The sequence below is a fragment of the Dendronephthya gigantea genome, unplaced genomic scaffold (assembly GCF_004324835.1).
Source record: "Dendronephthya gigantea isolate DGI-Jeju-01 unplaced genomic scaffold, DenGig_1.0 000121F, whole genome shotgun sequence".
Lineage (NCBI taxonomy): Eukaryota > Metazoa > Cnidaria > Anthozoa > Malacalcyonacea > Nephtheidae > Dendronephthya > Dendronephthya gigantea.
In genome coordinates, this window is record NW_021163131.1 from 505,511 (window position 1) to 519,237 (window position 13,727).

The window sequence follows — 13,727 nt, forward strand, 5'->3', positions numbered from 1 at the left end:
AAAAATCAAATAGAAGAAGTGTTGCCGTACCAGTATGAACCAGAAGTTGGGGAAGAAATAGGTCATTTAAACGCTGAGAGCGGTTCGGAACAAGACAGTGAGTTGTCTTCGTCTGACGAAGAAATCGATCTCGAGCTTGGAAGGGTAAATGCTTGGCGCCTTCAAACTCTTAGTTAGTGTAAATGTGGACATTGCACTATATCGAACTAATCTATTGAGTGTTTTTGTTCCCACGAGAAAGCATTGGAATACGACGAATACGAGGTTCTCATTGAGATCTTGACAAGATGTCAACCTGGGATTTTCACAGTCTATAGTTTAAACTAGTTTTATTCCATTTTGCATGTTCGTATTAGACTTTGTGCAATTAGGCTTTGTATATCTTATTTATATTATTTCATGCATTTAGTAAATAATTGTATAATCCCCGAGCCGTGCAAGTGCGAGGGTACTTATTCCGCCGGGAGATTAGGAGTTACACCCGGGTGTTGTGACAGAACATTGCAGAGTCCAAAGTTGTTAAAATTCTATGTCATGGACCTTGGATGGTTTTGTTAGTTATACGCACGCGCGAAAGTAAATGAGTGGAAACCGTTAATCAGCAACTTCCTGATTGGCAATCTAACTGCAAGCAAATTCAAGCAATTGTTTTATAAAAATTGCACCAAACAAAATGGGAAAAATAATAACAGATCCAATGAAAATCATCAAGTAAGTAGAAGAATCAGAACATCTATGCCAGTGGCAAAAGGGCAAGACAGAGCGAAGATAAGCTAGAGAACCAAAACTGTGAACAAGCAAGAATGGAAACCTTTCTAGCTCTTAAAAGGGTAGCCTATTCTAACCCATCAATCGCCGAAATATATAATCACGCAGATCAAGGTGATTCCAATGAGAGTGCAGATTCTGAAGTAAGCGAAGATGAAGAAGTTTGTAAGATATACAAACAGTTTGATCGAGCTTTTTATTTGCGTTGGAAAAATATTTGGGATGACGGATATCCAGAATTGTGGAGGGAATTCCTTTTTTCAAGTCGTGATTTATCTGCAAAAATATTACATGAAACTGCTGAGAATCAAATGTCAGCGGGGCATTGAAGAGTGAAATCGTTCAAAGATTTTCTTGACTACCTACAAGAAAAATATTCTGAAAATTGGAAAGAAATGCCGAGTGATGAAGTGCACGATAAAGCATTTTTAGATTTTCAGACACATTGTGACCGCGCAACGACAGGCATGAAGAAAACGTATAATTTATCGCCTTCTTCTTTTATAAATCTGATGCTTAATGTATTTTACGCCCTTCCTGACGATTAAAATAACGTCACTCCATGGAGCGAGACACTATAAATAAAAAATGGCTTTAGAAATCAAAAGGCGAGGCCAAATAAGCCACCCTGCAACCAGATAAGCAACGTGCAAGATTTGAAGAGTGACCAATACGTTGGCGAAGAGAAACGGGTGCGAAAGAGAAATCGCCTTTACGACGAGAAAAGATCAGTGCCGGAAGTGTCGGAAACCCCTGCCAATAAGTTCCGCAAGGATACGTTCCTTGTCATAACCGACACTGAGTTGCGGTCACAACTGAGGGCATACACCAGAATTGCTGCAAGATTTAGCTTTCTACGAAAGCTCAAAGACCTTTCAGTTGCAGAAGTGATCGAAAATGCCAAGATTTTCAAAGAGGCATACCCGACAGATCTAGAAGCTCCGCGCTGAAAAAATGCAAAGGGCCTCACGAAAGGTTAATCCGGCCCTTTACCAGATCCTCCAAGATCACGGCAAAATCTTTCCAGAATCTTGCAAGATTTTGATAGGATCTTGGAGCACCGTGCGAGGGTACTAATTCCGCCCGGAGATTAGGAATTACACCCGGTGTTGTGACAGAACATAGCGGAATCCAAAGTTGTCAAAATTCTATGTCATGGACCTTGGATGGTTTTGGTTTTGTTAGTTAAGCGCATGCGCGAAATTAAATGAGTGCAAACCGTTAATCAGCAACTTCCAGATTGGCTGAGTCAGAAATTTGTATTTCAATAATAACGTCAGCAATTTAACTGCAAGCAAATTCAAGCAATTTTTTTTATAAAAATTACACCAAACAAAATGGGAAAAATAATAACAGATCCAATGAAAATCATCAAGTAACCTTTATCAAAAACAAAAAGGGTTGCTCTTCAAGATTGGGGAGCGAAAAAGGTACGATTTATGCTCAATATACTCATATACTAAGTTGTTGAGGGGGTTGTTATTCCCCTTCAAATTGTGAATTTTAAGAAAAAAACAATTTTTTTACTAGTAATTGGTACATTAAGTCTTATACTTTAATATAACGGGCGTTCTTTGACTACAAAAATGCTTATTTTTGAGAAAAAAAAGCTTCAAGAGAGGCCTACAAACGTGTTTTCGTTCCAAATTTGCATGATTATTTCACTTACAAAGGCTTTTTTTAGATCATCTTTTGGTGTATGCTATTTAAAGCAATGCTGCCAAGTATCTTTGTGATTGGTCCATTTTTGTTGCCCTGACAATGCGCTGAGTTTGCCAATGTCGAGGTCGACTCCTGAGAAAGCTGAGTGAAAATTGTCACAGAAATTCATTGTTTTTTTGTGTTTATAAGTCGAAATCTATCTGCAAAAGTTTAGAATTAGCTATCTTGTGTTATTCTTGTTGAAATTCGAAATAAAGCGATGGGCAATGCACGAAATTGATCAAGAAAAAAGCGAGAGATTCCACCATCAAGAAAAGGTGTCGTAAACCAAGATGGCGAACCGAGTTATAAATATCGTGGACCTTCTGGAAAGAAGATTGGCATGAATACAGAAGCGTTTCGTGATGTGTCGAAAAACATAAATAGCATTATAAAAGCAGGAACTATATTATTTTATGGACTTATCCATACTATTCAATGTATTTAACGTCTTGAAGTGCCCAGATTGTGGTTGTGACATCAACTCGCATGTTGACCCGAAGAAGAAATGTGGATATTCGAACTACATTGTAATAATATGAAGTGTGGCTGGAAATATTCTTTTAATTCTTCAAAGAAACAAGGTCGTTCCTATGAGGTAAACGTACGAACAGTCTTGGCTTTTAGGGAAATTGGCAAAGGACATAATGCATGATAACATTCAATAAAATGATGAACATGCCAGCTCCACCAACCAGACGGGTCTTCACAAAAATTCAAAATGAAAAGGCTTTGCCAGTTGTGACGAAATTGGCTAATGATAGTATGGTCAACAGTGCTTATAAAGTCAGAGATGAAAGTGGAAATGATGATGGAGAATGTGGAGTCTCAATTGACAGGACATGGCAGAAGAGAGGGTATTCGTCGCTACTGAAGTGCTATCAGACAAGTGTAAGCAGTGTGAAAAGTGGAGGAAAAGATTGAAGATCCAAAATACAATGTTTGGAAAGCAGCCATATTGGAAGGGAGCCATATCGGAATGATTGCATTCCAGAAAAACTGGAATGCATTGGTCATGTTCAAAAGAGGGTCGGCGGTCGCTGGCGGAAACTGAAGTCTTCTAACAAGGGATTAAAGTTGGCTGATGGTAAGGGGTTGAGTGGTAAAGGTAGGCTGACAGATGCTAAAATAGACATTTTGCATAACTATTATGGTTTGGCAGTTAGGGAAAATCTGGATATTGTTGATAATATGGCCAAGTATATTGAAGCATCCCTTTAACATGTTGCATCGACTGCTGAGAATCCGCAGCATCATTTCTGCCCAGAAGGAGAGGACAGTTGGTGTGGATATAAGAGAGACAAGGAAGAATACAGACATAAGTATGGTATGCCAAGGCGCATTGTTGAGCTGGTGAAGCCCATTTATAAGGACCTAAGTGATCCAATACTGTTGGGTAAATGTACTCACGGCTTGACACAAAATGTCAACGAGTGTTTGAACGGGCTTCTATGGGACCGAAGTCCAAAAACAGTTCATGTGGAGCAGGAGACTGTGACTCTTGCCACCAATTTAGCAAACCTGAAATTCAATGATGGTGACATTTCTTTACTAAAGTTATTATCTAACTCCCGGTGTTTTTACCAGCAAAGGCGCCGAAGATTGTGATCATTCGCGAATTAAACTCTCAGCAAAGAAATGTACAGAGGAGGTCAAAAAGAGGAGGAAATTGTTTAGGCACCAAAGGAAACACTATGTGGACAAACTTGAAGAGAGAGAAGGTGTTTCCTATGAAGCAGGTGCATTCTAGAGAACCTAATAGTTAAGGGAACTTTAAAACACAGTCAATTTTTGTGACAGCATAATTTTGTGAATATTTATTGTAAAGAGTTGAAATTTGGGCATCAAAATCAACATGCCCCTTAAAAAAATGTGTTTTCAAAGTTCTTACATAGCAAAATGAAAAAAATTGTTCTGTGTTTACTGTATGAAGAAGGATGCAGTTTATTTATATGTGAGCTTTATACGTCGTTTTCCAATGTCATATAGGGCTATGAAAAGCATTTGCACTTTAAAAAGGGTGTTTGAAAACGTAAATTTATATTTTAAATGTATTTATTGTATAATAAAGGAAATTAATATCGAAGAGTTGTTCCTCCCTGGTTACCCGGCCGGGTATTTGGCACGGGGTATCTTCCCTGGGCCTCAGTATTCATATGGCTTGCCTTGTTGTTTATCTGCTTACTATCGGTTCGTTCGCTGTGATGCAACGCAATTCTCGACGCAATGCTATCAATAATCTTTCAAGTCTTTCCTTGGACGACGTTATGTTGCTGCACGGTATTGATGATGCTGTTTCTCCGTCTCGAACAAGGGGTAAGTTAGTTGGAGCTTTGGAGGCCATCTCTGTCATTTCGCTTCGCCTCTACGATCGCTTTATCGAAGTCTTATCGACCTCGCCTATTTATACTCCGTCAAGTCAGTTGCCAGCTCCGTTGTTTTCTCCTCGGCTGGCTTCTATAGTGTCCGCTCCTAGCCTACCTTCGTCGCCGTCCCAGCAACAATATTTCCCACGACCTTCTTCAATGCCAATTCGACCACCTTCCGGAGCTCCAACCGTTTATGCAATGCCTGTCGCAGTCCTCAGGTCTCTCCCAGACTCAACAATGGCCATCCTTTGCCGGCATTCAACAGCCTGGTTTTGCTGATTCGTTTCCTTCTCTGCCGGCACAAACCTTGCCAACAAGTACGCCATCTTTGTTTTCTTAGCAATACCCGATACCGATCCCAGGCCCCAGTAGCGTTCTCTTGGCGCCCATTCTCCCTGCTAGCGGCATTACTTTCCAGGACTTTGGGTCACTTCCTACCACCACGGCTGTCTACCCACCAATAGTTGTGGGGCCTAGTTTCCCTCCTATTTCACCAAAATTGGTTAGTGCGAATGTTTCAGGTAATTACGTCGAACTTTCTTCGCTACTCGAGGATTTTTCCGAGATTGACGCCCCTTCATTGACTTCGCAAAAGGAAGCTTGAAGATGATATCAATGTGATGAGTTGCAAGAAAGCAAAAATTCAGGCGAAATTGAAACAAGCTTTGGCAAAAAATCAAAGAATTACTAACCCATACAAAAAGAAATTTAAGGCATTAACACAGAAATCAATACGGCAACAAAGAAGACAGAAGACAACAAGAGGTCCATCAAAATCCCAAACATTTTTTGTTTTTTTTGGGTGAATTTTCGTTGTATCATGATCAGAATAGTGAATGGAAAAATAATAATCATGTCATCATATTTTCTGTATATTGCTATGAACAACTTGCCTATCTTTTAGAGACAAGGGTTCCAACAAATTAAAGATTCATTTTATTGGATACTCTAGTGATTTTGACGAATGGAGAGATGCTAGTGAAATCGCTAACGGAGAAGAATCTAACAAGCTTGGTCGTCTAACAAAACGCTTTGAACCAAGTGCTGACTCCTTGCCCGACAGGGCTTCAGCCTTCTTCTACAACGTAGGCGAGACAGTTAAAGCTTCGCTATATTCGAGCAAGCGGGACACACCCGATATACGAGTGGAGGAACGAATTGACGTCGATATTTACAATAATTACCTCCTGAATATTGGACTTGTAAAGAAATCCAGGGGCAAAAATGTTCATGTTATTATAACAGTGACATGTGTGCATTGTTGGGGAACAAATGGTTCGAAAGAATCATTAATGCCAATGGAGATTTTTGGATTCAGTTGGATTGATGACTTGGTCTGGGGCGCACAATAATAAAATAAACAGTGAACCAAAACTTGTGGTTATATTGGTCCAAAGTATTGAGCTGTTTCCTATACGGCCCCGAAGATCCTGCTGGATCCTGCCGCAAGTGAGCTTAGAAACAAAAAAAAATTGGGCTGTGCACGGACGTGAATAAACCATAAAGGACTACACTGTAAAGGAAAAGGTATACGAGCGAAGAAAACGGAGATAGAGGTATGAGACATTAAGCTATGCCTAATATTCAGTGAACCTCGTTAGACCACGCACATTGCGATATTCGTGTCATTCAATTCTTTTTTCCTTATTTTTACCGGCACAAATTTCAACCGAGTAGTCGTAGAATTTATGTAGTATTTTCTTGTTATTTGTTACGTTCTTGTTATTTGTGCTTTGTGACACGGCTATATCAAATCACAAAATTCAATGTGTCTAGTTCGGGCCCTGCAACGCGCTCCCGCAGCCAAAAGCTTGCTGATCCGACACAAAGCAATCCATCGGAAAATTTAAGGGATTGTCTCATAATGACCGAAACGGAAAAGATACCAGAATTAATATATACACTACAAACACTATTACGACCGACCAACAGTACCGAGAAGAACTAAAACATACCACAGACGCAAATAATCGTCATTACGAGGATCTACTAAGATTACATCAACAACAACAATCTTAACGCTAGTATCGCAAAATAGTTTTCATCTAGAGCATGCACTCCAGCCTACACCCTTCCACGGTAGACAAACAGATGATTTAACCGCATTTCTAAGCCATTTTGAGCACTATATTCAGAATTTTGTGGGTGGGATATAACGTGTAAGGAAAAGATTCAAGCAAGCCAATCAAAAATAAATTGTGCTACATTACCAGTAATAGATACAGATAAGTCTAAGGTGACCGAGTCTCAGTGTATAAATGTACCACAGCATGTTGAAATTGGTGTTAGCGAGCCATGTTTTTCTGAGCGTTGTACAGACAATGTACCAGTCCGGAAAGGTTTTAGTTGATTTGTCACGCGAAATAAATGTCATATCTGTCCCATCAACAGGTGTGCATGCTGCTATTTCTATTGCATTTGAGCTCCGCAATAATTGCCGATTTGTCTAAGGCCAAGTAAGTAGCATACCGACATCTTTTTTATGTGACTGGGGCATCTGTCACCACAAATAGTGAGACGTTAAATAAAGTGTTGCCACATGCCATCAGAACTATCAGTGGTGAAAGTATGCCAGTCAAAGGTGTGGCATTAGTCCCTTTTCAAATAGGCGAATACAACTACACCTTTTATCGAAAACTTAACTTATGATGCAATTCTTGGGGCTGATTTCCTTAGTCATTACCATTCTGTAATAGATTTCGACAACCACCCGCTCGAATTATTACCGCCTGATGAGAACTCACCGCCTGACCGAGGATTGACTATTACATGCTCGGTACATGCCAATAAAACATGTATTTTACCACCAAACACTGAATCTGTCAGCAATATTAAAAGGCGACCTAAATATCTCACCAAACGGTTTCATAGGTATCATTGAGTCAAACACCACACTCGCAGAACGGTATCAAGTTTGCGGTGCAGCAGCACTTGTCCAAGTAACGGAACAGTCTACAGTTCCCTTTCGCATCATGAATCCAACATCACAGCCGGTAACTATTTATCGCTGCACTAACATTAGTCAGTTCTCTTCCTATGACGCACCACTATTTGTCTCTGTTGTAAAAACCAACAATGTGCCAGACGATAAGTCCAAACGTACTAGCCTGCTATTGGAGTTAATTGATATTAGTAATTCCGATCTCGATGTTAATCAACAAGTACAACTGAATCAGCTGTTGCACGATAATCATGACGTATTTGCATTCAGTGATGATGAGTTAGGGCAAACATCACCAGTCGAGCACCATATTGACACTGGTAACTCACAACCCATCTATCGCCAACCGTATATCGCGTGTCTCCCACTGTAAGAAATAATTTTGTTTTAAATTTCGTTAGTTCAAAAGAAGGACGGTACTCAACGTTTTTGTGTCGACTGTCGACAGTTAAATAAAATCATGCGGCGCGATTCACATCCAATTCCCCATGTTCAAGACATTCTTGATTGTTTGCACGGTACGTCATATTTTTCATGCCTTGATCTGCGATCAGGTTATGGGCAAGTCGAAGTGGACGACGAATTGAAACCAAAGACAGCTTTTGCGACACACAGCGGACTATACTATACGAATTTCGCAGAATGCTTTTCGGGTTAGCCAATGCTCCGTCAACATTTCAACGCCTAATGCATGCTGTTTTACGTGGTCTCCAATACCAAATTTGCTTAATATCTTTAGATGATATCATAATCTACTCGCGCTCTTTCGATGATTATTTAAACTACCTCATTGATGTCTTTATTAGGCTCCGTTCAGCGAATATCAAACTTAAGCCTAGCGAGTGCTCATTTGCAGGTTCTAGTATTGAATATATTGGACATGTTGTCACCCGTGATGGTATCCCACCGGACCCGAGTAAGATTTCGGCAGTGGAAAACTTCCCAGTCCCTCGATGCGTTCGTGACGTCAGAATTTTTCTAGGCTTAGCCAACATCTTAACACACAAATTCATTTGATAGACTATAACAACATCCACATAACATATCAACGAGTATATTACAGGAATTGAAGTATTATTGTAGTATATCATCTGGTACTTGTAATCTTGTGCGCATTAGTGACCCAAGACGAGTTATACGCCATAGTGCTCTCTCGACAAAGTCATAACTATACAAGAAAACTGTACATTCTGGCCTACAGCCCATTAAGCGATTGGCCTACTTATGGAGATTAAGTGATAAAATATGCTTTGCGTGGACAGGCAATTTCGAATGTCTAAAGCAGTTTGTTGATGAAAATCCAAAGCTTAAAGGAATATGGTCCCAACCTGGTGGAGATAAAAAGCTGTTTACCTGCTGTTTACTGTATCAATAATAAACTGATTAATAATGAACTGATTATGAAAAAAAAACAAAAACAAACAACACCTAAAAACCAGGCTTTTTTCATCTATATAAGATAAAAAAACCAGGCTTTTTTCATCTTTTTTCATCTATATTACAGCTATATTATTTATTTGTTTCGTTCTTTGAACGACTTCGAGGACTGCCCAGCAACCGAGACGAGTTGGTTTTTGCACGATTTATTAGGATGTATGATATATACAACACTTCAGTGTAGTCAAACTAAAATTGAATTAAAATACAAACTATCACTAATTACAAACGTTATTTGTATGTCTTAAATTCATCCTTAAATAAAGACTATAAAGTTCATATCTACTTACAACTCGGTATCCTCTCTCGGTTCATCAACGTCTACGTTTCTATGTTTAAGATTTGAATTCTTCTAAATATCTAAGGTTCAACGTTCTAAGGTTCTAAGACTAAGTATCTTTTTGGGCGGCGTATAAGCCGTATTTTATACGCTTTTAGTTGAATAAATTACTAACTATTAATTACCTTGTCCTTTTGTACACTAATCCCACTGGTACTTTAAACCACACTGGGATGATTATCTAAATCTTAATTATTGACATAATGTTCAATTCACTTCCCCTGGGTGCGGAGATACAATCGAGCAACCTATTTTAACGTTCTTCAATTTACAAACGTTCACCCAATTCTTGGTTAGTAGCGATGAGGCATAATTTATGTATGAGGCATAATTTATGTTTTCCATTTACGTCTAGGGATCCCTTCCAATTCTAAAACGATATCTCCTACTTGCAAGTTATTTCTCGCTCGATACCATTTATTTCTGGGGAGCAAGGTTGGCGCGAAATACTTTTGCCATGCACGCCAAATTTCTGTAACTCTCTGCTGCGTACTACGATGTAGATTTCTTGGATTAACTCGCTCTTCGGGTTCTGGCGTTGGTAGTGGCAGATGTGGGCCAATGATGAGGTCATTTGGGGTTATAGGTGGTTCTTCCCACACTTCCGATGAACTTGGGTAAAGAGGTCTGCTGTTTACCAAATAGGTGATCTCTGCAAGACTCGTCCTCCATTGTTCTTCAGAAAATGGTCGATTTTGGCATGTAGCTGCAATGGCTTGTCGTACCGACTTAATCAAACTCTCGACAACTCCATTCATATGACTTGCGCGAGGAATATTCCATTGCCACTCGAACTGGCACGAAAATTCGTTTGACAGGACTCTTTCGATTTTCCTTTTGTCCCAATTTCTACAAACTTCTGTCAGATATCCTTGTGCCCCTTTGAAGTTTGTCCCGCAGTCTGACCAACATATTGAAGGATGACCACGCAAACTTGCAAATCTTCGAAATGCCATAATGAAAGTATCTGTGCTCTTATCTGTACAAAGTTCGAGATGTATAGCTCGGGACGTCATGCATGTAAATATAATGATTTGCGCTTCTTTCATTGTTTTCCGGTTTAGTTTAACTTGAAATGGTCCAAACATATCTATCGCGGTATGTGAGAATGCTGGACAATTAGGGTTTACTCTGATAGTTGGGATCTGTCCCATAAGTTGTTCTAATGGCCGTGCGCGTAGTTTTCTGCAGGTGACACACGTCCGCGTAAGATGTTTGGCAGTTTTTCGCAACCCGATGATCCAATACTTTCGACGAGCTTCATGGATCAATCTTTGATATCCACAATGTCCTGAAATTTCATGAAGGTGTTTCAGGAGTAACACAACGAGGGGATGATTACGAGGCAGAACAATGGATTACGCATGTCACGAGGTAGGGTGCGTATCTTCTCTAATCTTCCAAATGCACGTAGAATTCCCTCGTCATCTACTTTCGCTAACAATTTCTTGTCTATCTTGCTAGGGTCTTGTTCTGTTTGCGCCCATTTGCAAAGTAGATTTTCAGATTCTTAATTTCTTTTACAGATAGTGATCCGGATTTCTTTTGTTTTGTCCTTACGTAATGCGTAAAACGTAGAACGAAGGCTACTCTCGTGCCTTTCGAAACGTCGAACATGTTTGTAATATATGTTCAAGGACAGGATTTCTTGCCAGTTCTTTAGAAGTCACGTTGCATTGAATTTCTTCTATTCCCCTCGGTTTCTTGACCTTTTTGTATTCCGTCTCAGCTATTTCTTTATTTTCTCTGGTGGGCTCGTTAAGGACAAGAAAGTCGTCATCAGGTAATTTGAGAAATTCTGGACCTTTCATCCATTCATATAGCTGATTATCTGGAATTCCTCGTGTTAGGGCATCTGCGGGATTTTCTTCAGACTTGATATACTTAAAGGTCCCCACGTCAATGGATTCTTGGATTTCAGCTACTCTAGCGGACACAAACGGCTTGAATTTTCTTGGGGAACTTTTAATCCATGTTAACACCGTCTGTGAATCCAACCAGAGCACGGTCTTGCAGCCATCGATCTCGGCTAAAGATAACGCTTCTTTGCAGGTTCGGTAGAGTCTCACGAGGGTAAGGCATCCCATCAGTTCAAGTCTTGGCACTGATTTCTTCTTTAAAGGAGCAACGAACGCTTTCACCATCAGAGGTATGCAAATGAAAGTTCCGTCACTGAGTTTCCATCGTAAGAAGATTACCGATCCATAAGCCTTCTCGCCACCGTCACCGAAGCCGTGGATTTCTGGATTCCCGATGGCCAATTCGGGTCTGAGTTTTCTCTGAAATTCGATAGACAGAAGACCATTCAAACGCTTAATGTTTTTCATCCATTTGCTTTGCATGTCTTCTGAGAGCGGATCGTCCCAGGCATATCCAGAACTCCATAGCTCTTGCAAATCGACTCGTATTTCAATAGTAACAGGAAGGACAAGACCAATGGGGTCCCAGAATTGGGCGAGGCTTGCAAGACACTTTCGTTTTGTGAGTTGTTTCAGGTCACAGGAAATCTCGTCTTTCTTGAACGTAAACGTATCTTTAAGTTTATTCCAGTAGTGACCGAGGAAGGTTGTAACTTTCTCATCGGTTTGATCAACATTTTCGTGGTTGGAGTGCCACGCTTTCACATCGAATTTGCCGGTTTTCAATATGGCGTCAATACTTTCTGTGATCTTCTTCGCGTGTACTTCATTTCCCTTTGATCCACCGATATCATCGACATAAGCGTGTTTCTGCAGTTCATGGGAAGCTTCAGGCTACTCTGCTTGTGCGGCTCTCGCCAGTGTATTGATCGCCAGTTGCAATATCAGGGGCAGGTTTGTCTCCGAAGTTCAGTCGTATCCACTGATAGACTTTCGGTTCTTCGTTTTCGTTTGCTCTCCATAGGAAGCGATGGAACACTTGATCTTCTGGGTGAATTAATATTTGGTTAAACATTTTACGTACGTCACCCGCATAGGCAACTTGATTTAATCTCCAGGCTGTTAACACATTTGGCAGACTGTTGATGTAATTTGGTCCTTTTTCTAAGTGTTCATTTAGTGATTTTCCGTGCGGTCCTTTGGCAGAGGCGTCAAAGACCAATCTAACTTTAGTCGATCTCTCAGGGGTAAAGACTGCATGCATAGGCAAGTACCATTCTGGTTCTTTATGATTTACCTCTGCTAGTGGAATTTCTACCACGAAATTTTGTTCAATCAATTTGTCCATTTCGTGTTGAATTTCTTGCAGACAGTTCTTTCGTCGAAAACTTCGTTCGGTTGAGAGCATTCTTGCATACGCCATTTCGTAGTTTGAACTCTGTGGGGGACCTGAATCATTCCACGGCATGCGTACTTGTATTCTGCCATCAACCATCTCAGTGGATTCTGTGACTGATTTGATGAATCTATTTTCTTTGAGGGTATTGTCATCACACGTACAGAGTGTAGTAGGTCTCACTCCTAGTAGATCTTGGGTCAGTAAAGTTTTAATATCTTCAATTGCACGACTGTACCGACATCGACCGAATGGATTCCTGAGCAAGATTGATCATCTACTTGACCAAGTAAATACCACCCGAAGCAATTCTCCTTGGCTATCGGTTCCGCTGGTTTTCCTTGTTTCATATCAATATCGACGAAGGCGTCTGGAAAATCGGTGCCTATGAGTAAATCGACTTTGCCGCCACCAAGATGTAATTTGTTGGAAATCGTTTGTAAATGTTGATACTTATTATGATATGTTTTGAAATTGTTTTCGCAGGGCTACATAAGTTCGTAAGAGTATACACTGACATGTGTTTTTCAAAAGTTTCGTCACGTGGAGACATGACTGTTATATTTAGAAGCTCCGACATTTCGGCTTTTCTTTTACCGCCGGCTAAATTCATAGTGAGGTGTGTTTGACACCCTTTTAATCCAAGGTTTCTTACGGCATTTTTTGAGATGAAACTGGTATTAGATCCACTATCTATCATGGCTATATATTCTTGGAAATTTCCGTCTACACCTTTGATTTTGATCTTGTGTACGGGTAGTAAGCCAGGTATTTTACTACTGCCTTGTATGTGTGTATTATTAAAGTGTGTGTCTGTGTTATGCTGTTCAGAATCTGGGGGTACTTTATTATTCCCATAACCGTCGTCGTGTAATGATTTATGATGTCTGCGTTCACACTTATTGCAGGACTCACC

The 13,727-nt window shown here is 40.1% G+C and overlaps 1 pseudogene; it reads right to left on the reverse strand.

Annotated features, from left to right (window-relative positions):
• Positions 1 to 11,142: 11,142 nt before the first annotated feature.
• On the reverse strand, positions 11,143 to 12,949 carry LOC114535593 (annotated as a pseudogene).
• Between the last annotated feature and the right edge of the window lie 778 nt (positions 12,950 to 13,727).